This window comes from Electrona antarctica (assembly GCF_951216825.1).
Source record: "Electrona antarctica genome assembly, chromosome: 10".
Classification (NCBI taxonomy): domain Eukaryota; kingdom Metazoa; phylum Chordata; class Actinopteri; order Myctophiformes; family Myctophidae; genus Electrona; species Electrona antarctica.
This window is the reverse complement of record NC_136791.1, coordinates 11997832-12009985: the sequence shown is the minus strand read 5'-3', so window position 1 is coordinate 12009985 and position 12154 is coordinate 11997832.

Below are 12154 nucleotides of genomic sequence, written 5' to 3'. Positions count from 1 at the left end.
AAACGTTGCATGCACACTCCCTAGAGGCCAAGGACAAACCTTTTACCTGCATTTTCCGCATCTGCCTTTTATAGCGCCACCAGGAGGCCGACTTTTGTAAAACACATTTTTTGATATTACTCCTCCAGATTCTGTCCAAAAATCTCACAAATCGTTACACAGTATCTCTATGGTCATGTGCTCAAGTCGGATCTGTCTGATATTTCATATTCCATCCTAATTGCCTATAATTGGCTTTCACAGTTTGCAAGATTGCCCCGTTTTGAACAATAGCCTCAAATCATGAACGCAGCATGTAATTTACGTGCAATCTTTCACACATTTTCGTACTAGGCTGAGGAATATATCCCACCCTTTTCACATTGGCCTGTTATAGCGCCACCAACAGGTTGATTTTTGCATCAGACTCGTCTTTTGATCAAGACGAGTCTGTTGGATTTCTCAGATTGTACACTGATTGGCTAAGATTGCCTTCCAAAGTTTTCAGGAGTGGCCCGTTTTGTACAAAATGCTGCACATGTCCTGCTCATCCAGAATTCTATCCTCAGAGATGCTATGAGTGATCTGGCTCTGCATTTCCTCAACAAAATGAAGAAAATTTTGCCAAACATCACACACACTCCTATCCTCCTGGTGGAGACCTGTGCCCGGAAGGGCACTTTTTCTAGTTACATATGATTTCTGTTCACTAGACCCAGAACAAATATGAGAACGTCTGTCTTTTTGTTTGAAAAAGTTCTCACACGTATATTTCTTCTGCAAAAATTAGTGATGTTTTAAGAGCAACACTGGACTCATCAAAGTTTATTTGGGAACTTTATACATTGTGAGATACTTGAATGTGTTATATTATCACTTTACCCAAATACAGCTATAGTCCATGGTCTTGGACCGCATACTATAGTGTGCCATTTTTTCACGATTTCGGAGGATTTGAAAAGGTGAAAATCACGGAAAATCGGAAGGCTAGTCCATGGTCTCGGAGGGCATACTATAGCATGTTTATTGAAATGGCGAAACACGGAAAAGCGAAAGGCTATAGTCCATGGTCTCGGAGGGCATGCTATAGTCTACTGGTAACGGTCATTTATACTGGTCAAGGTCATTGATACTGGTGAAGGTAATTTAATAGTCTTATGAAGGTCATCTATACTCAAGGTCATTTATACTGTTCAAGGTCATTGAGCACCATGGTCCCGATTTGGAAAAAAAAGGCGAAAAGCGAAAGGCTATAGTCCATGGTCCCGATTTCGGAGGATTTGATGTCTGAGATGGGCTACAGCCCATGGTCAAAAATGATGAAAAACGAGGATTTGAAAAAAAGACGAAAATTCATCCGAGACCATGGGCTATAGTCCATTGTCTCGAGTGATTTTCGTCTTTTTTTCAAATCCTCATTCACTAGTAAGAGACCACACCTTCGCTCAAGATTAACAGTTTATTGAAACAGAATGAGATGAATGCAGAATGGAGTGAGGAACCCAAGGTAGGGCGAGACTCAGGGTGGGGGCGTAGTCTCTGGAGCTGACGGTCATCTTTGCTCTACTCGAAATGAGCGGTTGGTCGCCTCTGCTCCATCACTGCCCCCCCCTGGATTCCTAGAGAATCGAGGCGGAAGGAGGAGGTTGGGGTGGAAGAGCGAATTTGAAGAATAGTGAAAATAGCCGATCTACAAGTGCAGTACTCACAACCCATCGTGGAGTAGACCAAAAAACTTGGTTGAGAGATCGCAGGTGTATTTATACTGTGGTGATTGCACCGGGGATTGGCCGGGTGATAATGAAAGGCAGGTGAGTTTGATAAGGAGGGAGGAGTGGTTGATAAGGAGAGAGGAGTGGTTAAGGTCAAGCGGAAAAAGACGAAAATCACTCCTAAATCATGGGCTATAGTCCATTGTCTCGAGTGATTTTTGTCTTTTTTTCAAATCCTCAAAAATGATGAAAAACGGCATACTATAGTATGCCGTCCGAGGCCATGGGCTATAGCCCATGGTCTCGGAGCGATTTTCGTCTTTTTTTCAAATCCTCAAAAATGATGAAAAATGGCATGCTATAGTATGCCGTCTGAGGCCATGGGCTGAACTTGAACCCACGACCTGTGGCTCACATAGATAGCAGCTTATCACAGAGTGCCACCATGCTCTCTGAGAATCTCCTCAGCTTTCCATCTCTTTCCAGATCTCTTCTGGATGTTATTCTCCAAAACATGCTGCAGAGTGAAAGTAGGAGGAACTCAGCTGGAATTTAACTCACAAACTCTGGCTCACATGGACGTCATCTTAACAAGGGTGCGGATTTGAAAAAAAGATGAAAATGACCCCGAGACGATGGGCTATATATAGCCCATGGTCTCGGAGTGATTTTTGTCTTTTTTTCAAATCCTCAAAAATGATGAAAAATGGCATGCTATAGTATGCCGTCTATAGAGTGCCACCATGCTCTCTGAGAATCTCCTCAGCTTTCCATCTCTTTCCAGATCTCTTCTGGATGTTATTCTCCAAAACATGCTGCAGAGTGAAAGTAGGAGGAACTCAGCTGGAATTTAACTCACAAACTCTGGCTCACATGGACGTCATCTTAACAAGGGTGCGGATTTGAAAAAAAGATGAAAATGACCCCGAGACGATGGGCTATATATAGCCCATGGTCTCGGAGTGATTTTTGTCTTTTTTTCAAATCCTCAAAAATGATGAAAAATGGCATGCTATAGTATGCCGTCTGAGGCCATGGGCTGAACTTGAACCCACGACCTGTGGCTCACATAGACAGCAGCTTATCACAGAGTGCCACCATGCTCTCTGAGAATCTCCACAGCTTTCCATCTCTTTCCAGTTCTCTTCTGGATGTTATTCTCCAAAACATGCTGCAGAGTGAAAGTAGGAGGAACTCAGCTGGATTTGAACTCACAACCTCTGGCTCACATCGACGTCATCTTAACAAGGGTGCCACTGAGCTCTCAGTGATGGTTGTAAGTTGTTCTTCTTGGTGTCACTTTTCAAATGAGGCCTTGGGATCATGTACAGAGCATTTGAATGAATGGTGCTGTGCATCAAAGGTGTCTTTAGTGCTTTTAAGTGTTATCGTGGATGTTAATCAGATAATAATCTGATAGTGATAATAATCACTCCGAGACGATGGGCTATAGCCCATGGTCTCGAACTGCATACTATAGCATGCCGTTTTCCATCATTTTTGAGGATTTGAAAAAAAGACGAAAATCACTCCGAGACCATGGGCTATAGCCCATGGTCTCGAACTGCATACTATAGCATGCCGTTTTCCATAATTTTTGTGGATTTGAAAAAAAGACGAAAATCACTCCGAGACCATGGGCTATAGCCCATCGTCTCGGAGTCATTTTCGTCTTTTTTTCAAATCCTCGTTTTTCATCATTTATGACCATGGGCTATAGCCCATATCGGACGGCATACTATAGCATGCCGTTTTTCATCATTTTTGAGGATTTGCAAAAAAGACGGAAATCACTCCGAGACGATGGGCTATAGCCCATGGTCTCGAACGGCATACTATAGCATGCCGTTTTGCATCATTATTGAGGATTTGAAAAAAAGACGAAAATGACCCGAGACGATGGGCTACAGCCCATGGTCTCGGAGTGATTTTCGTCTTTTTTTCAAATCCTCGTTTTTCATTATTTATGACCATGGGCTATAGCCCATATCGGACGGCATACTATATAGCATGCCGTTTTTCATCATTTTTCAGGATTTGAAAAAAAGACGGAGATCACTCCGAGACGATGGGCTATAGCCCATGGTCTCGGAGTGATTTTCGTCTTTTTTTCAAATCCTCGTTTTTCATCATTTATGACCATGGGCTATAGCCCATATCAGACGGCATACTATAGCATGCCGTTTTTCATCATTTTTGAGGATTTGAAAAAAAGACTGAAATCACTCCGAGACGATGGGCTATAGCCCATGGTCTCGAACGGCATACTATATAGCATGCCGTTGTCCATCATTTTTGAGGATTTGAAAAAAAGACGAAAATCACTCCGAGACCATGGGCTATAGCCCATCGTCTCGGAGTCATTTTCGTCTTTTTTTCAAATCCTCGTTTTTCATCATTTATGACCATGGGCTATAGCCCATATCGGACGGCATACTATAGCATGCCGTTTTTCATCATTTTTGAGGATTTGAAAAAAAGACGGAAATCACTCCGAGACGATGGGCTATAGCCCATGGTCTCGAACGGCATACTATAGCATGCCGTTTTGCATCATTTTTGAGGATTTGAAAAAAAGATGAAAATGACCCCGAGACGATGGGCTATAGCCCATGGTCTCGGAGTGATTTTTGTCCATGGTCATAAATGATGAAAAACAAGGATTTGAAAAAAAGACGAAAATGACTCCGAGACCATGGGCTATAGCCCATGGTCTCGGAGTGATTTTCGTCTTTTTTTCAAATCCTCAAAAATGATGAAAAATGGCATGCTATAGTATGCCGTCCGATATGGGCTATAGCCCATGGTCATAAATAATGAAATCCACGTTTTTCATCATTTATGACCATGGGCTATAGCCCATATCGGACGGCATACTATAGCATGCCGTTTTCCATCATTTTTGAGGATTTGCAAAAAAGACAGAAATCACTCCGAGACCATGGGCTATAGCCCATCGTCTCGGAGTCATTTTCGTCTTTTTTTCAAATCCTCGTTTTTCATCATTTATGACCATGGGCTATAGCCCATATCGGACGGCGTACTATAGCATTCCGTTTTTCATCATTTTTCAGTATTTGAAAAAAAGACGGAAATCACTCCGAGACGATGGGCTATAGCCCATGGTCTCGAACGGCATACTATAGCATGCCGTTTTCCATCATTTTTGAGGATTTGAAAAAAAGACGAAAATCACTCCGAGACGATGGGCTATAGCCCATGGTCTCGGAGTGATTTTTGTCTTTTTTTTCAAATCCTCAAAAATGATGAAAAATGGCATGCTATAGTATGCCGTCTGAGGCCATGGGCTGAACTTGAACCCACGACCTGTGGCTCACATAGACAGCAGCTTATCACAGAGTACCACCATGCTCTCTGAGAATCTCCACAGCTTTCCATCTCTTTCCAGTTCTCTTCTGGATGTTATTCTCCAAAACATGCTGCAGAGTGAATGTAGGAGGAACTCAGCTGGATTTGAACTCACAACCTCTGGCTCACATCGACGTCATCTTAACAAGGGTGCCACTGAGCTCTCAGTGATATATAGGTTGTAAGTTGTTCTTCTTGGTGTCACTTTTCAAATGAGGCCTTGGGATCATGTACAGATTTGAATGAATGGTGCTGTGCATCAAATGTGTCTTTAGTGCTTTTAAGTGTTATCGTGGATGTTAATCAGATAATAATCTGATAGTGATAATAATCACTCCGAGACGATGGGCTATAGCCCATGGTCTCGAACGGCATACTATAGCATGCCGTTTTCCATCATTTTTGAGGATTTGCAAAAAAGACAGAAATCACTCCGAGACCATGGGCTATAGCCCATCGTCTCGGAGTCATTTTCGTCTTTTTTTCAAATCCTAGTTTTTCATCATTTATGACCATGGGCTATAGCCCATATCGGACGGCGTACTATAGCATTCCGTTTTTCATCATTTTTCAGGATTTGAAAAAAAGACGGAAATCACTCCGAGACGATGGGCTATAGCCCATGGTCTCGAACGTCATACTATAGCATGCCGTTTTCCATCATTTTTGAGGATTTGAAAAAAAGACGAAAATCACTCCGAGACCATGGGCTATAGCCCATCGTCTCGGAGTCATTTTCGTCTTTTTTTCAAATCCTCGTTTTTCATTATTTATGACCATGGGCTATAGCCCATATCGGACGGCATACTATAGCATGCCGTTTTCCATCATTTTTGAGGATTTGAAAAAAAGACGAAAATCACTCCGAGACCATGGGCTATAGCCCATCGTCTCGGAGTCATTTTCGTCTTTTTTTCAAATCCTCGTTTTTCATCATTTATGACCATGGGCTATAGCCCATATCGGACGGCATACTATAGCATGCCGTTTTTCATCATTTTTGAGGATTTGCAAAAAAGACAGAAATCACTCCGAGACCATGGGCTATAGCCCATCGTCTCGGAGTCATTTTCGTCTTTTTTTCAAATCCTCGTTTTTCATCATTTATGACCATGGGCTATAGCCCATATCGGACGGCGTACTATAGCATTCCGTTTTTCATCATTTTTCAGTATTTGAAAAAAAGACGGAAATCACTCCGAGACGATGGGCTATAGCCCATGGTCTCGGAGTGATTTTTGTCTTTTTTTTCAAATCCTCAAAAATGATGAAAAATGGCATGCTATAGTATGCCGTCTGAGGCCATGGGCTGAACTTGAACCCACGACCTGTGGCTCACATAGACAGCAGCTTATCACAGAGTACCACCATGCTCTCTGAGAATCTCCACAGCTTTCCATCTCTTTCCAGTTCTCTTCTGGATGTTATTCTCCAAAACATGCTGCAGAGTGAATGTAGGAGGAACTCAGCTGGATTTGAACTCACAACCTCTGGCTCACATCGACGTCATCTTAACAAGGGTGCCACTGAGCTCTCAGTGATATATAGGTTGTAAGTTGTTCTTCTTGGTGTCACTTTTCAAATGAGGCCTTGGGATCATGTACAGATTTGAATGAATGGTGCTGTGCATCAAATGTGTCTTTAGTGCTTTTAAGTGTTATCGTGGATGTTAATCAGATAATAATCTGATAGTGATAATAATCACTCCGAGACGATGGGCTATAGCCCATGGTCTCGAACGGCATACTATAGCATGCCGTTTTCCATCATTTTTGAGGATTTGCAAAAAAGACAGAAATCACTCCGAGACCATGGGCTATAGCCCATCGTCTCGGAGTCATTTTCGTCTTTTTTTCAAATCCTAGTTTTTCATAATTTATGACCATGGGCTATAGCCCATATCGGACGGCGTACTATAGCATTCCGTTTTTCATCATTTTTCAGGATTTGAAAAAAAGACGGAAATCACTCCGAGACGATGGGCTATAGCCCATGGTCTCGAACGTCATACTATAGCATGCCGTTTTCCATCATTTTTGAGGATTTGAAAAAAAGACGAAAATCACTCCGAGACCATGGGCTATAGCCCATCGTCTCGGAGTCATTTTCGTCTTTTTTTCAAATCCTCGTTTTTCATTATTTATGACCATGGGCTATAGCCCATATCGGACGGCATACTATAGCATGCCGTTTTCCATCATTTTTGAGGATTTGAAAAAAAGACGAAAATCACTCCGAGACCATGGGCTATAGCCCATCGTCTCGGAGTCATTTTCGTCTTTTTTTCAAATCCTCGTTTTTCATCATTTATGACCATGGGCTATAGCCCATATCGGACGGCATACTATAGCATGCCGTTTTTCATCATTTTTGAGGATTTGAAAAAAAGACGGAAATCACTCCGAGACCATGGGCTATAGCCAATCGTCTCGGAGTCATTTTCGTCATTTTTTCAAATCCTCGTTTTTCATCATTCATGACCATGGGTTATAGCTCATATCGGACGGCGTACTATAGCATGCCGTTTTTCATCATTTTTGAGGATTTGAAAAAAAGACGGAAATCACTCCGAGACGATGGGCTATAGCCCATGGTCTCGAACGGCATACTATATAGCATGCCGTTGTCCATCATTTTTGAGGATTTGAAAAAAAGACGAAAATCTCTCCGAGACAATGGGCTATATAGCCCATCGTCTCGGAGTCATTTTCGTCTTTTTTTCAAATCCTCGTTTTTCATCATTTATGACCATGGGCTATAGCCCATATCGGACGGCATACTATAGCATGCCGTTTTTCATCATTTTTGAGGATTTGCAAAGAAGGCGGAAATCACTCCGAGACGATGGGCTATAGCCCATGGTCTCGAACGGCATACTATAGCATGCCGTTTTGCATCATTTTTGAGGATTTGAAAAAAATACGAAAATGACCCCGAGACGATGGGCTATAGCCCATGGTCTCGGAGTGATTTTTGTCTTTTTTTCAAATCCTCAAAAATGATGAAAAATGGCATGCTATAGTATGCCGTCTGAGGCCATGGGCTGAACTTGAACCCACGACCTGTGGCTCACATAGACAGCAGCTTATCACAGAGTGCCACCATGCTCTCTGAGAATCTCCACAGCTTTCCATCTCTTCCAGTTCTCTTCTGGATGTTATTCTCCAAAACATGCTGCAGAGTGAAAGTAGGAGGAACTCAGCTGGATTTGAACTCACAACCTCTGGCTCACATCGACGTCATCTTAACAAGGGTGCCACTGAGCTCTCAGTGATATATAGGTTGTAAGTTGTTCTTCTTGGTGTCACTTTTCAAATGAGGCCTTGGGATCATGTACAGAGCATTTGAATGAATGGTGCTGTGCATCAAAGGTGTCTTTAGTGCTTTTAAGTGTTATCGTGGATGTTAATCAGATAATAATCTGATAGTGATAATAATCACTCCGAGACGATGGGCTATAGCCCATGGTCTCGAACTGCATACTATAGCATGCCGTTTTCCATAATTTTTGAGGATTTGAAAAAAAGACGAAAATCACTCCGAGACCATGGGCTATAGCCCATCGTCTCGGAGTCATTTTCGTCTTTTTTTCAAATCCTCGTTTTTCATCATTTATGACCATGGGCTATAGTCCATATCGGACGGCATACTATAGCATGCCGTTTTTCATAATTTTTCAGGATTTGAAAAAAAGACGGAAATCACTCCGAGACGATGGGCTATAGCCCATGGTCTCGAACGGCATACTATAGCATGCCGTTTTCCATCATTTTTGAGGATTTGAAAAAAAGACGAAAATCACTCCGAGACCATGGGCTATAGCCCATCGTCTCGGAGTCATTTTCGTCTTTTTTTCAAATCCTCGTTTTTCATTATTTATGACCATGGGCTATAGCCCATATCGGACGGCATACTATAGCATGCCGTTTTCCATCATTTTTGAGGATTTGAAAAAAAGACGAAAATCACTCCGAGACCATGGGCTATAGCCCATCGTCTCGGAGTCATTTTCGTCTTTTTTTCAAATCCTCGTTTTTCATCATTTATGACCATGGGCTATAGCCCATATCGGACGGCATACTATAGCATGCCGTTTTCCATCATTTTTGAGGATTTGAAAAAAAGACGAAAATCACTCCGAGACCATGGGCTATAGCCCATCGTCTCGGAGTCATTTTCGTCTTTTTTTCAAATCCTCGTTTTTCATCATTTATGACCATGGGCTATAGCCCATATCGGACGGCATACTATAGCACGCCGTTTTCCATCATTTTTGAGGATTTGAAAAAATACGAAAATGACCCAGAGACGATGGGCTATAGCTCCGAGACCATGGGCTATATATAGCCCATCGTCTCAGGGTCATTTTCATCTTTTTTTCAAATCCTCAAAAATGATGCAAAACGGCATGCTATAGTATGCCGTTCGAGACATAGTATGCCGTTCGAGGCTATAGCCCATGGTCTCGAACGGCATACTATAGCATGCCGTTTTGCATCATTTTTGAGGATTTGAAAAAAAGACGGAAATCACTCCGAGACGATGGGCTATAGCCCATGGTCTCGAACGGCATACTATAGCATGCCGTTTTGCATCATTTTTGAGGATTTGAAAAAAAGACGGAAATCACTCCGAGACGATGGGCTATAGCCCATGATCTCGAACGGCATACTATAGCATGCCGTTTTGCATCATTTTTGAGGATTTGAAAAAAAGATGAAAATGACCCCGAGACGATGGGCTTTAGCCCATGGTCTCGGAGTGATTTTTGTCTTTTTTTCAAATCCTCAAAAATGATGAAAAATGGCATGCTATAGTATGCCGTCTGAGGCCATGGGCTGAACTTGAACCCACGACCTGTGGCTCACATAGACAGCAGCTTATCACAGAGTGCCACCATGCTTTCTGAGAATCTCCACAGCTTTCCATCTCTTTCCAGTTCTCTTCTGGATGTTATTCTCCAAAACATGCTGCAGAGTGAAAGTAGGAGGAACTCAGCTGGATTTGAACTCACAACCTCTGGCTCACATGGACGTCATCTTAAAAAGGGTGCCACTGAGCTCTCAGTGATATATAGGTTGTAAGTTGTTCTTCTTGGTGTCACTTTTCAAATGGGGCCTGGGATCATGTACAGAGCATTTGAATGAATGGTGCTGTGCATCAAAGGTGTCTTTAGTGCTTTTAAGTGTTATCGTGGATGTTAATCAGATAATAATCTGATAGTGATAATAATCACTCCGAGACGATGGGCTATAGCCCATGGTCTCGAACGGCATACTATAGCATGCCGTTTTCCATCATTTTTGAGGATTTGAAAAAAATATGAAAATGACCCCGAGACGATGGGCTATAGCCCATGGTCTCGGAGTGATTTTCGTCTTTTTTTCAAATCCTCGTTTTTCATTATTTATGACCATGGGCTGAAAAAAAAAACGACCATGGGCTATAGCCCATCGTCTCGGAGTCATTTTCGTCTTTTTTTCAAATCCTCGTTTTTCATTATTTATGACCATGGGCTATAGCCCATATCGGACGGCATACTATAGCATGCCGTTTTCCATCATTTTTGAGGATTTGAAAAAAAGACGAAAATCACTAGCCCATCGTCTCGGAGTCATTTTCGTCTTTTTTTCAAATCCTCGTTTTTCATCATTTATGACCATGGGCTATAGCCCATATCGGACGGCATACTATAGCATGCTGTTTTTCATCATTTTTGAGGATTTGAAAAAAAGACGGAAATCACTCCGAGACGATGGGCTATAGCCCATGGTCTCGAACGGCATACTATAGCATGCCGTTTTGCATCATTTTTGAGGATTTGAAAAAAAGACGGAAATCACTCCGAGACGATGGGCTATAGCCCATGGTCTCGAACGGCATACTATAGCATGCCGTTTTGCATCATTTTTGAGGATTTGAAAAAAAGACGGAAATCACTCCGAGACCATGGGCTATAGCCCATCGTCTCGGAGTCATTTTCGTCTTTTTTTCGAATCCTCGTTTTTCATCATTTATGACCATGGGCTATAGCCCATATCGGACGGCATACTATAGCATGCCGTTTTTCATCATTTTTGAGGATTTGCAAAGAAGACGGAAATCACTCCGAGACGATGGGCTATAGCCCATGGTCTCGAACGGCATACTATAGCATGCCGTTTTGCATCATTTTTGAGGATTTGAAAAAAATACGAAAATGACCCCGAGACGATGGGCTATAGCCCATGGTCTCGGAGTGATTTTTGTCTTTTTTTCAAATCCTCAAAAATGATGAAAAATGGCATGCTATAGTATGCCGTCTGAGGCCATGGGCTGAACTTGAACCCACGACCTGTGGCTCACATAGACAGCAGCTTATCACAGAGTGCCACCATGATCTCTGAGAATCTCCACAGCTTTCCATCTCTTTCCAGTTCTCTTCTGGATGTTATTCTCCAAAACATGCTGCAGAGTGAAAGTAGGAGGAACTCAGCTGGATTTGAACTCACAACCTCTGGCTCACATCGACGTCATCTTAACAAGGGTGCCACTGAGCTCTCAGTGATATATAGGTTGTAAGTTGTTCTTCTTGGTGTCACTTTTCAAATGAGGCCTTGGGATCATGTACAGAGCATTTGAATGAATGGTGCTGTGCATCAAAGGTGTCTTTAGTGCTTTTAAGTGTTATCGTGGATGTTAATCAGATAATAATCTGATAGTGATAATAATCACTCCGAGACGATGGGCTATAGCCCATGGTCTCGAACTGCATACTATAGCATGCCGTTTTCCATCATTTTTGAGGATTTGAAAAAAAGACGAAAATCACTCCGAGACCATGGGCTATAGCCCATCGTCTCGGAGTCATTTTCGTCTTTTTCTCAAATCCTCGTTTTTCATTATTTATGACCATGGGTTGAAAAAAAAAACGACCATGGGCTATAGCCCATCGTCTCGGAGTCATTTTCGTCTTTTTTTCAAATCCTCGTTTTTCATTATTTATGACCATGGGCTATAGCCCATATCGGACGGCATACTATAGCATGCCGTTTTCCATCATTTTTGAGGATTTGAAAAAAAGACGAAAATCACTCCGAGACCATGGGCTATAG